The sequence below is a fragment of the Arachis stenosperma genome, chromosome 5 (assembly GCF_014773155.1).
Source record: "Arachis stenosperma cultivar V10309 chromosome 5, arast.V10309.gnm1.PFL2, whole genome shotgun sequence".
NCBI lineage: Eukaryota > Viridiplantae > Streptophyta > Magnoliopsida > Fabales > Fabaceae > Arachis > Arachis stenosperma.
In genome coordinates this window covers 83,943,051-83,960,835 of record NC_080381.1, presented here as the reverse complement: position 1 = coordinate 83,960,835, position 17,785 = coordinate 83,943,051, and the positions used below count along the sequence as shown (strand labels likewise).

General features: G+C 37.9%; 1 non-coding gene across 1 annotated transcript; it reads left to right on the top strand.

Moving 5' to 3' along the window:
- Positions 1-13,933: 13,933 nt before the first annotated feature.
- On the top strand, positions 13,934-14,040 carry LOC130983719 (small nucleolar RNA R71). Its single transcript, XR_009087697.1, has one exon. It is a non-coding gene; the product is annotated as a small nucleolar RNA R71 (small nucleolar RNA).
- Positions 14,041-17,785: the final 3,745 nt, after the last annotated feature.

Sequence of the window (17,785 nt, the reverse complement as noted above, 5' to 3'; positions counted from 1 at the left end):
TAGCCACCATATCAATGAGTTCTTGAGCCTCCTCTGCAGTTTTCATGAGTTGCAAGGAACCTCCAGCTGAATGATCCAAAGCTTCCTGGGATTTCAATGTTAAGCCTTCATAGAAGTTTTGTAGCTTCTCCCATTCATTAAACATGGCAGGGGGCATTTTCTGACTAGAGCCTTGTACCTCTCCCATGCCTCATAAATGGGTTCAGCCTCCATTTGTGTAAATGTTTGTACCTCAGCCTTCAGCCTTATAATCCTCTGAGGTGGATAAAACTTGGCAAGGAACTTGGTTACCAAATCATCCCAGTTGTTAATGCTGTCCCTTGGAAATGATTCCAACCATTGAGTGGCCTTGTCCCTGAGAGAGAATGGGAATAGCATCAGTTTGTAACTGTCAGGAGGCACACCATTAGTTTTGATAGTGTTACATATCCTCAAGAAGGTGGATAAGTGTTGGTGCGGGTCTTCAAGTGATCCTCCACCAAAAGAACAATTGTTCTGAACCAAAGTGATGAGTTGTGGCTTAAGTTCAAAATTGTTTGCATTGACATTTGGAGCCAAAATGCTGCTTCCACAATGTCTAGGATTTGCAAAGGTATAGGATGCCAAAACTCTCCTCTGGGGTGGATTGTTATTGTTGTTGTCTACTCCACCAAGTGGATTGGTTGAATGTTCCTCCATATCTTGGAATTCTTCTTCGGATTCCTCTTCTCCAACAATATTTTTCCCTCTTTCAGCTCTTCTTAGCCTCCTAAGAGTTCTTTCGTCTTATTCCTGAAAAGTGGGTGTGGTTCTTCTTGTACCTGACATACAAGCAGAGCATAAGAAACAAACTCAGCTAGTGACACTTTAATCTAAAGCTGGATTGAAGTTTTAGTTAGTTTAAGCAAAAAATCAAACAGTTAGTGGGTTAATTAAAAATAAAGAAAAAGTGCTTGATCTAAACTACCACCTTACTTAATCATTGTCAATCTAATCAATCCCCGGCAACGGCGCCAAAAACTTGATGTGCGGAAAACGATCCGGCACAAAACTCACCGGCAAGTGCACCGGGTCGCATCAAGTAATAATAACTCACGGGAGTGAGGTCGATCCCACAGGGATTGAAGGATTGAGCAATTTTAGTTTAATGGTTGATTTAGTCAAGCGAATCAAGATTTGGTTGAGTGATTTGTGATTTGCAGAATTTAAATTGCATAGAAAGTAAAGGGAATAGGTAATTGGCATGAAATTAAAGAGAACAGGAGTTAAAGTGCTGAATCTTAAAGAACAAGAAATTAAATGGCGGAAACTTAGAACGCAAGAAATGTAAATTGCAAAATCTTAAAATGCAAGAAATGTAAATGGCGTGAATTGTAAAGGGAATTGGGAGTTGGATTTATAGCAATTAAACAAGGAAAAGTAAAATTGCAACAAGCAGAGAATTAGAGAATGGCTTGGATCAAACCGGATCTTAAACAGAAAAGTAAATGAGCATGGAAACATTAAACAGGGAGTGGTAAATGGGAAATCCGGATCTCATGACCCAAGAGACTAGAAAACCAAGTCTAGATCTCAATGCCTTCCTAGATCCAACAAGAACAATTGCAAGGAAATTGTAAATTACAAAGAGATTAGATGAAGAAGCAAGTAACAGAAATGGAAATTCAATTGCAGTGAAAATAAACAAGATCCAAGGTGAGATTGAAACAGAATTCCTTTAATTCTCCAACCCAAGATCCAAGACAGTTGTAATTGAAATTGAAAGCAATAAAACTAAGAGGAAGAGAATGGAATTCTCCTTCCCCCAAACTAAGAAATTAAAGATCACTCAATGTCCAAAGCTCTCCGAAAACTATTATGAAAATTTTAAAAGGAAAAGCCCCCCGAAGAACTTGAATTCTATCCTATTTATACACTTTCTTCAAATGATCTTCAAGCCTTGAGTTGGGCCTTTGCTCTTGGTGGAATTGGGTTGAAAGAGGCCTTGGTTGATTGCTCTTGGAGTTTGGAGAGGAACCAAAGTGAACCAATTGAACCGGGTTGGAGTTTTGCAAAAGTTGGAGTAAAAGTTTGAGCAAAAGTTAGGGGTCTAACTTTTGCTCCAACTTTTCATATCAGCTACCACAATTTGCTGATACCAACGTTGGTGCAAAAGTTAGGGGTCTAACTTTTGCTCCAACGTTGGCCCTTCCTAGTGCACCTATGGCGCCAACGTTAGCCCAAAAGTTAGGGGTCTAACGTTGGCGCAAACTTTTGCCCCTCCCCTTGAATTTTCATGTGCCAACGTTAGCCCAAAAGTTAGGGGGCTAACGTTGGCGCAAACTTTTGGTCGCTAGGGAGGTTTTTCTCATGCCAACGTTAGCCCAAAAGTTAGGGGTCTAACGTTGGCGCAAACTTTAGTAGCCCAGGGAGTGATTTTCAATTTCCAACGTTAGCCCAAAAGTTAGGGGTCTAACTTTGAGGCTAACTTTTCACTCAAAAGTTTGTGCAAAAGTTTGAGGGCTAACTTCAGGTCCAACTTTTTGCTTCCTGGTTCTATTTCACTTATTTCATTGTCCTCTCTTTGCTTCTAGTTATTCCTTCTTGCTTCAACCTTTCTCCAAGCTTTCTTCACCTATCATTAATCAACCAAACACATCAAAGCTATGCTTAAAATCATGAGATATTCATTCTTTCACAATATGTATCAAATATAGCATAAAACCTCATGAAATTGCATTAATTCACATATGGTTGATTAAATCAAAGGAAGCATGAAAATCTACCCAATTGGCTTGCTTATGGCTCAAGAAAGTGCATAATTCAAGTGAAAATAAAAGAAAAAGACTAGTGAAACTAGGCTAAGATGACTTGTCATCACATCACCTCTCTTAAAATAAACAATGTTCTTAAATGAAAAAGAGAAGAATTGCATGAATTTTGAATTTTGTAACAGATTAATTATTTTGATGTGGTGGCAACACTTTTGTCTTCTGAATGTATGCTTGAACAGTGCATATGTCTTTTGAATTTGTGGTTTATGAATGTTAAAATTATTGGCTCTTGAAAGAATAATGAAAAAGGAGACATGTTACTGAGGATCTGAAAAATCATAAAAATGATTCTTGAAGCAAGAAAAAGCAGTGAATACAAAAAAAAGGGTATATGAGAAAAAAAAACCAAAAAAAAAGGGAGAAAGAGAAAAAGAAAAGAAAAAAGAAAGAAATAAAGTTGTGATCCAAGGCAAAAAGAGTGTGCTTAAGAACCCTGGACACCTCTAATTGGGGACTCTAGCAAAGCTGAATCACAATCTGAAAAGGTTCACCCAATTATGTGTCTGTGGCATGTATGTATCCAGTGGTAATACTGGAAGACAGAGTGCTTTGGGCCACGGCCAAGACTCATAAAGTAGCTGTGTTCAAGAATCATCATACTTAACTAGGAGAATCAATAGCACTATCTGGATTCTGAGTTCCTAAAGAAGCCAATCATTCTGAATTTCAAAGGATAGAGTGAGATGCCAAAATTGTTCAGAGGCAAAAAGCTAAAAGCCCCGCTCATCTAATTAATACTGATCTTCATAGATGTTTTTGGAATTCATTGCATATTCTCTTCTTTTTATCTTATTTGATTTTCAGTTGCTTGGGGACAAGCAACAATTTAAGTTTGGTGTTGTGATGAGCGGATAATTTATACGCTTTTTGGCATTGTTTTTAGTATGTTTTTAGTAGGATTTAGTTAGTTTTTAGTACATTTTTATTATTTTTAATTAAAATTCACTTTTCTGGACTTTACTATGAGTTTGTGTGTTTTTCTGTGATTTCAGGTATTTTCTGGCTGAAATTGAGGGACCTGAGCAAAAATCTGATTCAGAGACTGAAAAGGACTGCAGATGCTGTTGGATTCTGACCTCCCTGCACTCGAAGTGGATTTTCTGGAGCTACAGAAGCCCAATTGGCGCGCTCTTAACGGCGTTGGAAAGTAGACTACCTGGGCTTTCCAGCAATATATGATAGTCCATACTTTGCCCAAGATTTGATGGCCCAAACCGGCGTTCAAAGTCACCTTCAGAATTTCCAGCGTTAAACGCCGGAACTGGCACCAAAGTGGGAGTTAAACGCCCAAACTGGCACAAAAGCTGGCGTTTAACTCCAAGAAGAGTCTCTACACGAAAATTCTTCAATGCTCAGCCCAAACACACACCAAGTGGGCCCGGAAGTGGATTTTTATGTCATTTACTCATCTTTGTAATTCTTAAGCTACTAGTTCTCTATAAATAGGACCTTTTACTATTGTATTTTCATCTTGGTTTTTCTGGTTCCCTCTCTGGGGCCGAAGCCAATGATCACTTTTGTTCTTATGTATTTTCAACGGTGGAGTTTCTACACACCATAGATTAAGGTGTGGAGCTCTGCTGTATCTCGAGTATCAATGCAATTACTATTGTTCTTCTATTCAATTCAGCTTGTTCTTATTCCAAGATATCACTTGTTCTTCAACTTGATGAATGTGATGATCCGTGACACTCATCATCATTCTCACCTATGAACGTGTGACAGACAACCACCTCCGTTCTACCTTAGATTGGGTGGATATCTCTTGGATTTCTGATACATGACGCATGGTTGCTGCTCGCTTGACAAACGAGCGCTCGCCTGACAACCGAACCAGCCATTCCATGAGATCAGAGTCTTCGTGGTATAAGCTAGAATTGATGGCGGCATTCAAGAGAATCCGGAAGGTCTAAACCTTGTCTGTGGTATTCTGAGTAGGATTCAATGATTGAATGACTGTGACGAGCTTCAAACTCGCGATTGTGGGGCGTTAGTGACAGACGCAAAAGAATCACTGGATTCTATTCCGACATGATCGAGAATCGACAGCTGGATAGCCGTGCCGTGACAGGGTGCGTTGAACATTTCCACTGAGAGGATGGGAGGTAGCCACTGACAACGGTGAAACCCTTGCATACAGCTTGCCATGGAAAGGAGTAAGAAGGATTGGATGAAGACAGTAGGAAAGTAGAGAGACGGAAGGGACAAAGCATCTCCATTTGCTTATCTGAAGTTCTTACCAATGAATTACATAAGTATCTCTATCTTTATCTTTTATTCATATATCATCCATAACCATTTGAGTCTGCCTGACTGAGATTTACAAGGTGACCATAGCTTGCTTCATACCAACAATCTCCGTGGGATCGACCCTTACTCGCGTAAGGTTTATTACTTGGACGACCCAGTGCACTTGCTGGTTAGTTGTGCGAAGTTGTGTTTATGCCATGGTATTGAGCACCAAGTCTTTGGGGCCATTACTAGGGATTATTTGAGTTGTGAAAAGTAGTGATCACAATTTCGCATGTCACCTTGATATGTTTGTTGGGTGATTTCAGGATCATAAGACAAGGATTGGGTGCAAGAAGTAAAGAGAAAAGCATGCAAAGTGGAGAATTCATGAAGAAATGAGCATTTGGAGAATTCAAGGCCACGCGCACGCATCACCTATGCGTACGCGTGAGGAGGGAATTCGATAGGCGATGTGCACATGTCAACCACGCACAGGCGTGACGTTGGTCACGTGACCTCATTAAAGTGAATATGCCTAGGGGTGATATCTGAGCCATCCAGGCCCAAATCCAATTTATTTCTGAGGCTATTTGATGTAGAATTCAAGAGGGAACAAGGGGGGAGCAATTAGAGTAGTGTAGAAAATGTGCCTTAGGTTAGTTCTAGAGAGAGAAGCTCCCTCTTCTCTCTAGAAATTAGGGTTCTTAGTTTAATTTCCTTCTAAATTTAGGTTTTGACTCTTGTTTTCAATTAGTTTTTCTTGCAATTTCTTGTAGGGCTTAGGCTTGTAGTGCGAAAATCCAATTCTGGGACCCACTTGGTGAGTGTTTGGGCTTACCTAAGGGTGTCTCCACGTGCTAGTAGGGCTCTTGGGTGTTGAATTCCCCCTTTGAACTCCCCTTTGGTCGTTGCATGGCAGCTGCGCCCTTTTGGGCATCCAATGCCAGGAAGGGAGTAGATGGCTGACGTTGAAAACCAGTTTTGGGCCTTCATCTTCAAAAAAAGTATAAACAATTATATATTGATAGAAAGACCTAGATGTTAGCTATCTATAGCCGTTAAGAACTTTCCATTTGGATATCTGTAGCTCTAGAAATGCTTGCTTGAATGCACGGAGGTCAGATCTTGACAGCATTTGCTATGCTTTCCTTGCCTCTGAATCAGCCTTTGTCAAAATTCTCAGATTTCAGCCAAAAAATACTTGAAATCACCATAAAACATAACAACTCATAATAGAATCCAAAAATGTAAGTTTTACACTAAAACCTATGAAAATATAATAAAACTTAAACAAAACATGATAAAAACTATATGAAAATGATGTCAAAAGGCGTATAAAATATCCGCTCATCATTACCACTGGGTCGTCATGCTTGGGTATGATTCCCTTCCCATATTCTTTGGTGAAGGAGATTGTGGGAAGGTCAGATTCACTATCTCCGACCTGGTTGACTTCTTTCAAATGCCTCCTCCGAGACAACTTGGTCAGCCCCCCTCTAGTGAATCCTCCTGATATCATATGAATATGTCGCTCTGGAGTCTGTGGGGGTGGACCTCTCTGCTCGTGGTCTTGCTCATCTCTCTTTTTTTTGTATGATTTTCCGACCTTTCCTTGAAATATCTATCCAACCGACCTTCTCTGGCCAATTTTTCTATCACATTTTTTAGGTCGTAGCAATCATTTGTCGAATGCCCGTACAGCTTATGGTATTCACAATATTCGTTATGACTTCCACCTTTTTTATTTTTAATGGGATGCGAAGGAGGAAGCTTCTCGATGTGACAGATTTTCCTATAGACATCTACTAGGAAAACTCATAACTGAGTGTACGTGTGATATCTTCTAGGCTTTTCGGGCCCGACTTCTTCTTTTCTCTTGGGATCCCTCTCTTTTTCCTTCAACTGTTGAGGGTGCACTGGTCGCCAACTAGGCTCCCGTAACTTGGCATTTTCTTCCACATTGATGTACTTTTCAGCTCGTTCTTGTACATCACTTATGGAAGTCGAATGCCTTTTTTATATGGACTGGGAGAAGGGTCCTTCTCAGAGACCATTGACAAGTCCCATTATTACCGCCTAAGTGGGCAGGTCTTGAATTTCCAAGCATGCTTTGTTAAATCTCTCCATGTAATATCTCAAGGGTTCTCCAACCTCCTGTTTCACTCCGAGTAGGCTACGAGCATGCTTGACCTTGTCTTTCTTGATCGAAAATCACGTAAGGAGTTTGCGCGAGAGATCGTCGAAACTAGATACTGATCTTGGGGGCAGGCTATCCAACCACTTCATAGCAGCTTTAGTCAATGTTGTCGGAAAGGCCTTGCAGTGAGTAGCATCTGAGGCGTCTGCTAAGTACATCCAACTTTTGAAATTGCTGAGCTGGTGTTTTGGGTCGGTTGTTCCGTCATACAGGTTCATGTTAGGGATTTTAAAGTTTTTGGAAACTTTAGCCTGCATGATGTCTTCCGTAAATGGGTGTTCTCCCCCTAAGGGACTATCTTCCCTAGTAGTACGACCCTCCTTATTGCGAAGGTTGGAATCTAGTTTTGAGAGCTTGTCTTCCAACTCTCTTCGCCTTTTGATCTCCCTCTTCAAGCTTCTCTCCGCTTCGCGCTGTCGCTCTAACTCCTGTTCCAGCTGCTCAAGCCGGCCCTGATGTCCTTGTAGCCATCCCATGTGGTCAACATCATAAGGCTACCTTTCCCCTTCAGAGACGCGAACTTCAGACTAGATTCTCCTTTAGTTGTCGGAGGGGCCCTCCCCATGCGGCTCCTCTATTCTTGGCTGGGGTATTACTAAGGCTTGGTCGTCGTTGACCATGTCTTGATATTCCTGGTCTAACTCGGACGCAGTGTGTCCGTCTTCACATTGATCATCCACCATGGAACGTTGATTCCCAGGTCCCCGGCAACGGCGCCAATGTTTCGCATATTACCTGAAACTAGGTCGACTTTGGGATTGTATCTGAGGCCCAAATCCTCAATGCAACGTACTCTTAATTGTCCCTCGTCTTGTGGCTGTCATTCGAGTTTTTTGCGAGAAGGTAGGAGGTGGTACCTGCAAGACACTCCGATGCCTAAGTCAGCAAAGAGTTAAGCAGCTTTTAGCGAATTAGAACTTAAGTTTACCTGAGTGTATCAGTGTATTTATAGGGGACGAACCAATAACCACCATTGAAGTAGTTTCACTTCTGATGGTGGATAACCGTCCCTTTATCTTAGGGTTGTTGAGATCTCCCTTCTAGAAGTGGGTGAGAGATTCTTTGAGGCAGTTACTCACTTAGTTACGTGCGAGCTACTGGTGCGGAATTTATAACCCACAAATTAACCGGCAAGCGCACCGGGTCATACCAAGTAATACCTCAGGTGAGTGAGGGTCGATCCCACGAGAATTGATGGACTAAGCAACGATGGTTGATTAATTTACTTAGTTAGGTAGGCAGAAGATGGTATTTGAGAGTTCAAAAGCATTAAACAGTAAATTCAAAATATCAGAAGGCAAGCAGTAAATAAGTTGTGAAATATATATGGAGAAACAGTTAAGGCTTCAGAGTTATCTATTTTTCGGATTAACTTTTCTTATTAACTATTTTAATCATGCAAGATTTAATTTATGGCAAACTATATGTGACTAAACCCTAATTCCTTAGACCTTTTTAGTCTCCTCTAACTCTCATCAACCGCCAATTCCTTGGTCAATTAATTCCAATTAGAGGGTGAAGTTCAATTCTAGTTATATGCCACAGAAATCCTAATTACCCAAATATAAGAGGATTATATGTCACATATCCCGTTAAATCCATATAATTAGAAATTTAGGAGAATATATTTTCAAGCTGTTATTCAAGTAAAGAGCTTTCCCAAGTTATACAAGAACTCAATTAGAAAGAGGGTCAAACTTCCGTTCCACCCAAATTCATAAAATAAAGAACGAAAACAATTCTTGAATTATATGAATCAATACAAGAATTAAAATAGAAAAATAATAGAATCAATCCATACAAAAGACAGAGCTCCTAACCTTAACAGTGGAGGTTTAGTTGCTCATGGTTCAGAGTGAAAACTAGGATTCTGGTAAAATCTATTTATATCTAATCCTAATTAATTTAAAATCTATTTTTTAAAACTAAAATAATATCTTTTGCTATTTTAAAATAAAAATTAAAGTTCAATCAAAATAAATAGAAGATTTCGCGCAGCTTGTTGGAGAGGCAGGGACCACTTGAATTCTTAATGACCTACGCCTAACTTGAATCTATTTTCTAAAACTAAAATAATATCTTTTACTCCAATTGCTGTGCCTAACTTGAAGCCATGCCCCCATTGCTGTGCCTTACTTGAATGGTTAGGCAAGGGCATTGCGCCTAACTTGGAGTCAAGGCAATTGTTGCGTGTTGTTGTTGACGTCTTGCGCCTAACTTGAGATTTCTAAAGTTAGGCGCAGCCTTGGCCAAATTGGTGGGAGAGAAGTGTGAACTATTATATATCGTTGGAAAGCTCTAAAAGTTAGCTTTCCAACGCCACTAAAATCACATCCATTGGACCTCTATAGCTCGAGTTATTCATGTTTGAGTGCAGAGAGGTCATGGTTGACAGCATCATTCGCCTTCTTCTCTTTTTCTGCGGAAACTCCATCAAATCCAGCCAAATGCTACCTAAAATAAATAGAATTGCACACGACTCAAAGTAACATCCATAGTGGCTAAAAGATAATTAATTATTGATTAAACTCAACAAATTAAATGCAAATTCATTAGGAAAAGCTAGGAAAGATGCTCACACATCACAACACCAAACTTGAATTGTTGCTTGTCCTCAAGCAACCAAAACTAATATAAGCTTAGGATGTGAATTTGCATGAGCGTGAGAGTTCAATTAAACTCATGTCTCTTCTTGAAGTGGGGTTTACAACTGCAATCCTAAATAAGTTTGGCATCTCACTATCCTTTGAATCAGAAGAATGTTACTGTCATTCGGAATTAGAATCCGGATAATATTATGAATTCTCTAGTCTTTTATATTTCAGTTTAATCCTTGAACACAGCAAAATGTTTTATCTCAAGCTTCACTTGACACAAAAACACCACAAGCACTTAACTAGGGAACTCTCTTTAGGTTTTGATTTTCCTTTCAGTTACTCCCAGATAGTGGTGCTTAAAGCCTTTGGCATACTCTGTTAAATGCAATTGATCTCGAATCTTAGTGTTCTGTCTCAAGGATTACTTGACACAATCACACCACAAGCATATGACCAGAGAAACAACTCTTTGAGCTTTTAATCATGTCTGACCTCCCTAGTCATTGATGCTCAGAGCCTTGGACCTTGCTTTTATTTTTCTTTTGTTGTTCTTTCTGCTTCAAGGATTAAACTTTCACTTATTGCAGAGAATTTATAATAGTTCTCTAAATTCCTGTTCCTTGTACATCAACATTCTTTGATTCAAATTTAAATATGCATTGTTCATGTCATGCATTCAGAGTCACAGAAAATACCACCACGTTTGGATAAATGAGACTATTCTAAAAATTAAACTCAATTTCTCGTGCACTACATCTTTTCTTCTTTCTTTTGGATTCAAGTTCAATGAGACACTTTTCATAATTAAAAATAAATAACAGAATAAAAATAGTAAAATAAACTAGAACCTAGGAATTGAAATAACAAAAGATCATGCAAAAACCAAGTAAAACAGCAGAAAACAGGAATATAACATAATAAGAACGGGAGGAAATATAGAATGAAAGGAACTCAACCACCTCAGTTATCCTAGTGGCCGTCTCATTCTTCTGGCTGTGCTCCTCCGTGAAGATTATTCGCCTCCCTTTGTTGCCATTAAAGTAAACAGAAAAGCCACAAGTGAAGCGACAACACCAAACTTAAAAGTTTGCTTGTCCTCAAGCAAAGAAAAACCGAAAACAGGAAAGGACGTAAAAGACGTATGGAGAAGTAAAAAACAAATATTATTGCAAAAGAAGAATAAAGTGATAAAAAGAGAAGAGAGGTTAACATAATTAAAATATATATATATTCTTTTTTTGTATTGTATTAATTTTTATTTTTTAGGTTTTTATTTTATTTTATGTTTTTTTTAGTTTATATATATATATATATATATATATATATATATATATATATATATATATGTATATATAGAGGGTTACGGGTGGGGAGGGTATATATATATATATATATATAAGTGAATCTAATTAGGGGGTGGGATCAATTCAAATTGATTTGGTAAGGAATTGGTGGATTGTGGTTGGAAGGATTGGGGCAATTAGGAGATTCACGCCTAACTTGGTATGTCCTTATGCCTAGCTTGGCCTGAAGAGACATTCTTATGGCGCCTAACGTGAGTTGAACTCCTTTACTCACTGCGCCTGACTTGAAAAATCCCGTGCCTAACTTGAGGCCACCCGTGAGTGCCAGCTACCTCTGCGCCCAACTTGGCCTTCCATGCGCCTAACTTGTCTTGAGTTTCTACACTTTGTGCCTAACTTGAGAATTCTCAAGTTAGGTGCGGACCCTCCAGAGAAAATCCACTTTTTTATGAATCTTCGGCGCCTAACTCCAAGGTACCCGAGAGTAACTTCCAAAATTACCAGAACTGTGGCGCCTAACTTGAGTTTTCAAAGTTAGGCGCCACCCAATCCGAAATAACTTCTTTGAATGTGTCAAAACTCTGTTTTCAAATTCCTCTTTCTGTTCTAATTACTCTGCATGATCCAGACACACATAAAACAAAGGAAAAATATAGACACTCAACTAAAAATCAAATAAATTATAGAATCAACGCATAAAAAAATAAACTAAGGATATGAAATTATCGGGTTACCTCCCGACAAGCACTTCTTTACCGTTACTAGCTTGACGGTTAGCACCTTTAAGGAGGAGGATCATAGGGGCTCAGCTCTTCACCCCTCACTGTGAATCTTCTCCTTGTGTCCCCATAAAGTAGCTCAATATGCTCTAGAGATAGGATTCTATTTACTGTATAAGTGAACACTAGATTGCTAGTCAACACCACTTTCATTCATGGGGAGAAGTCTTCAGTGGGAATCTTTTTATTTCTCCATCCCCTGGGTACTTTCTTCTTTTTGGGAACCTCCGCCTTGGTGGATGATGCATTCCCGACACCAAACTTAGGTTTGATGTCAGGAGGAATTTTATTGGTTGTAACCAAAGGAGGTTTGAGCTACAATTTCTGCTGTGCATCATCAGGGGGTTCTTGAAGGTTTGGATCAATAAGCTAAGTCTGCATGCACCTCTCTTCTTCACCTGTTGAATGTATATCTTTGAAGACAGGAAAGACCAATTGCTCATTATGCACTCTAAGCACTAATTCACCTTTTTCCACATCAATGAGAGCTCTCCCAGTGGCTAAGAATGGTCTTCCTAGGATTATAGATGCATTCTCATCCTCTCCCGTATCAAGAATCACAAAATCTGCTGGGAGGAAGAACTTACCCACTTTGACCAAGATATTCTCCACTAATCCGTATGTAGGCTTTATATAGATTTGTCTGCCATCTGTAATGCTATCATTGTGGGTTGTGCCTCTTGGATTTGCAACTTCTTCATCACAGACAGGGCATTAAATTTATGCTTGCCCCCAGGTCACATAGGGCTTTCTCAAAGGTGGTGCTCCTAATGGTGCATGGGATTTGAAAGCTCCCTGGATCCAGCATCTTCCTTGACAAGTTATTTTGAATGAAGGCACTACATTCCTTAGTCAAGACCAATGTCTCGTCTCCCTTTAAAGGCTTCTTCTTTGACAACAACTCCTTCATGAATTTGACATAGAGAGGCATTTGCTCCAAAATCTCAGCAAAAGGAATATTGATTTGCAACTTTCTGAAGACTTCCAAGAACTTTGAAAACTACTTGTCCTTGGCCCCTTTTGAAGTCTCTGAGGATATGGCATTTTAGGTTTGTACTCAGGAGCCTTTGGCAATGTAGGATAAGTGTCAAGAGAGTCTGGGAATGGGTTGTCCGCACGCTTTGGAGGGACGTGCTCTACTTCTTCCTTCTTCTCCTCTGGAGCTTCTTTTTCAATAGGCTCCTCATTAACTTGTACTTCCGTACTTGCCACTTGTCCACTTATCAAGGTGATAGCCTTGCATTTCTCTCTTGGATTTGGAATTGTGTTACCAGGAAGGCTATTAGTGGTCCTCTGATCAATTTCATTAACTTTTATGGCTAATTGACCCATCTAAATCTTCAAGTTCTTGATTGATGCTCTGGTTTCCTATCTAAAACTTACCAATATTGCTTCCAAATCATTGTTCTGCTAGGGCTGAGAGGTTGCTTGCTGAGATGAATGAAACTGGTGGTTATTAAAATTATTCTGTTGATAACCACCTTGAGAATTATTATTAAAAATCTGTGGCCTCTGAGGTTGCTCTCTCCACCCAAAATTTAGGTGATTTCTCCACCCCTGATTTTAGTTCTTAGAATAGGGATCATTATTGGGATTTCTAGGAGCACTCCCCATGTAATTGACCTGTTCAGAAGAAGATTGAGCATAATCATAATTTTCATTTTGCATAAAATTACCTATCATGTCATAAGGGACCTCTTGATGTGCATTCTGAGTGTTGACAGCTGAAACCTGTATTCCACTCAACTGTTGAGTAATTAGATTTAGTTGCTGAGTCAAAAGCTTGTTCTGAGCAAGAATGGCATCAACAGCTTCCACTTCCAAAACACCTCTCTTTTAAGGAGTCTCAGAGTTTACAGGATTCCTATTAGATGAGTATAAATATTGGTTGCTAGCAACCAATTCAATAAGCTCAATAGTTTCTTCCGGTGTCTTCTTCATGTGCAATTAACCACCTGCAGAATTATCAAAGCACATCTTGGACATTCCACCTAAGCCTTCATAAAAGATATCTAGCTGGGTCCATTTAGAGAACATGTCCGGAGGGCATTACCTAGTCAGCAACTTGTACCTCTCCCAAGCTTCATAGAAGGTCTCACCATCCTTCTGTCTGAAAGTCTAAACCTCCACTCTAAGCTTAGTCAGCTTCTTTGGTGGGAAAAATTTAGTAAGAAACCCAGTGACAACCTTATCCCAAGTATCCAAACTCTCCTTGGATTGAAAATCTAGCCACAGCTTTGCTCTGTCCTTCAAGGCAAATGGGAAGAGCATGAGTTTGTACACCTTAGGATTCACCCCATTAGTTTTCACAGTATCACAAATTTGCAGAAAATTAGATATAAACTGATTGGGATCTTCCTAAGGGAGTCCATGATATTGACAGTTTTGTTGCACCAAAGTGACTAGTTGTGGCTTCAGTTCAAAGTTGTTTGTAGCTATAGGAGGCACCACAATGCTTTTTCCATAAAGACTTGTAGTAGGAACAGTGTTTGAGCCAAGCACTCTTCTAGGTTGCTTATTCCCAACTGGATTTGCCACATTGGCATTAGCAGCATTATTATGATCCATAGTGGACTCTGCAGCGTTGTAAAGTCTTGCTTGTTGTAAACGCCATCTAAAAGTCCTTTTGGGTTTAGGATCAAAGTCTAAGAGAGGTTTCTTGTCTCTGTTCCTGTGCATAAACAGACAGAAGATAAGAAAAGATGGAATTCTCTACGTCAGAGTGCAGAGAATTTCCAGTGAGGTAACCTGTGTAAACAAATAAAATAAAAAATACTAAATAAATAAAGCAAACAGTTCGAAAATTATAAATAAAATTAAAGTGAAAATTTCGAATTTTCTTTTTCTTTTTTTTCTTTTTTTTAAATTGAACAGAAAAATTAAAATAAAAATAATTAGGTAAGACCAAATTTAATTTCAGAACTTAAGAGAAAACTAATTAATAGAAAACTTGAAAAAATTAAAGCCAAGAAGCAAATAAAACTAGTAAAATAAAAAATAAAAAATAAAAAAATAATGCAAAGAGCAAATAAAACTAAAATGAAATATAAATAAAAAAATAAAAAAAACTACGAAAATAAAAGAAAAATAAACTAAATACGATAACTAAATAATTATAAGAACTAATAAACGAAGATAAAAATTGAAAGGGAAAGTAAAAAAGAAACGAAAACAGGGGGCTGGGTGAATGAAAAGCAGGAAAAAAATGAAAAATAAAAATTGATAATACTAAAATAAAACTAATTAAAAAAATTATCTAATCTAAGAAATCAAACAACGAGTAGTTGTCAATCACAATCAATCTCCGACAACGGCGCCAAAAATTTGGTGCGAAATTTATAACCCACAAATTAACTAACAAGTGCACCGGGTCGTACCAAGTAATACCTCAGGTGAGTGAGGGTCGATCCCACGAGGATTGATGGACTAAGCAACGATGGTTGATTAATTTTACTTAGTTAGGCAGGCAGAAGATGGTGTTTGAGAGTTCAAAAACATTAAACAGTAAATTCAAAATATCAGAAGGCAAGCAGTAAATAAGTTGTGAAATATATATGGAGAAACAGTTAAGGCTTCAGAGTTATCTATTTTCCGGATTAACTTTTCTTACTAACTATTTTAATCATGCAAGATTTAATTCATGGCAAACTATATGTGACTAAACCCTAATTTCTTAGACCGTTTTAGTCTCCTCTAACTCTCATCAACCGCCAATTCCTTGGTCAATTAATTCAAATTAGAGGGTGAAGTTCAATTCTAGTTATACGCCACAGAAATCCTAATTACCCAAATATAAGAGGATTATATGTCACGTATCCCATTAAATCCAGATAATTAGAAATTTAGGAGAATATATTTTCAAGCTGTTGTTCAAGTAAAGAGCTTTCCCAAGTTATACAAAAACTCAATTAGAAAGAGGGTCATACTTCCGTTCCACCCAAATTCATAAAATAAAGAACGAAAACAATTCTTGAATTATATGAATCAATACATAAATTAAAATAGAAAAATAATAGAATCGATCCATACAAAAGACAGAGCTCCTAACCTTAACAGTGGAGGTTTAGTTGCTCATGGTTCAGAGTGAAAACTAGGATTTTGGTAAACTGTAAATTTTGAATCAGGTCCCAGAAAAGAGAAGTTTCTTTACTCTTTTATATTTAATCCTAATTAATTTAAAATCTATTTTCTAAAACTAAAATAATATCTTTGTCTATTCTAAAATAAAAATTAAAATTCAATCAGAATAAATAAAAGATTTTGCGTAGCTTGTTGGAGAGGTGGGGACCACTTGAATTCTTAATGACCTACGCCTAACTTGAGAGTGAGCTGTGCTTTACTTGGAGTGATGCGTGAAGTGCTGCGCCTTACTCAAGCAATTGCTGCGCCTAACTTGAAGCCATGCCCCCATTGCTGCGCCTGACTTGAATGGTTACGCAAGGGCATTGCGCCTAACTTGGAGTCAAGCCAATTGTTGCGCAGCCTTGGCCGAATTGGTGGGAGAGAAGTGTAGACTATTGTATGAGTAAGAATATGCAAAGGAATGCACAACATATTTGAGAAAGCTTGAGATTCAACTTTCTTATATGCAATAAAATCAGAATAAAATCCACCAATACTCATATGATTACGAGGCCAACAAAAATATATTCCACTATGGCAATTAGAATCAATATTCTCACAAGTAACAAATATAGAGCAAAAATCAAATATAGTTGCATAAAAATTATTCATATAATCAAATACTAAGAATTTAGGAGTAAGAGTTGTGATTAAATTGAACAACTCATTAGCAATCACATTATCATTACCTTGTCCTAGCACATATGAAAAATAATCCAACAAATTAGTCCACTTTACATGCCTTTTGTTTAAGATCCTTGAACTATCAAATGCAAAACAAAACGTACAATACCTTGTCATATGTTGAATACTTGAGACATGTTTTGTATAACTGCTAACCAAAGTTGGAAATTAGTTGTCTTTTTTCTTTTCATCGATATCAATGTCTCCATAATTTACCAATAAATCTGCAAAACCTTAAAAAATGGCATAAAAACACTAGGCAATTCATGGTTAGGCATATGAGAAATCAAACTCTGTAGAATTCAATATCACTAATGCACTTTTGTCTAAGCTGAAACTTTCTAGATCTCTCTCACAAGTGGGTTTATTGCTCTGAATTTCTTTATTTCTCATCGACTCATCTCTCTCACTATTCTCATTTTTTTCTCAAAACTCTCGCTCTCACTCAAACATTATTCTTTTTACTCAAACACTCATTCTCTTTCTCAGTTTCTTCTTCTCTCAAATTCATTTCTTTTCTCTCTTGATTTTCAAATTTCTCAGATTCTAAGGACCCATTTGAGAAATTCTGCACTTTTGGTTTCTCCAAGTACACATCCATTTACAGAATACTCAATAAATTCTTTTGTTACTGGCTTTGAAGAAGAATTAAAGATAAAATTAGAAGAACTCATCTTCTTATGTCAATTTATAAGATTCTTCTTGAAATCTACACTCTTGAATTTTGTTTTATCCTCAAACTTTGCTCCTTTAGAAACCCTTATAGCATTGGAGTCCGAAGAGAGCCAAGTTGCAATAAATTATTGCAGCTGCTCCACCTCAATGGCTAAATTGACTAAATCCTCCATAGTTTCATAATGGTAAAATTTAACTTTATTTGTAATTTCTTTATTTATTCCAATAAAAAAGCACCTCATAAGAATTTCAAGACCCTTTTCAACATTAGCTTTCATCATCAATTTCTATTCAGGACTTCTACATAAAATTGGTCTCCAAATATATATATATATAGTCTCAATTTGGTATAATACTCAATTTGGTCCTTAAATTTGCACGTGAACCTCAATTTAGTTTTTAA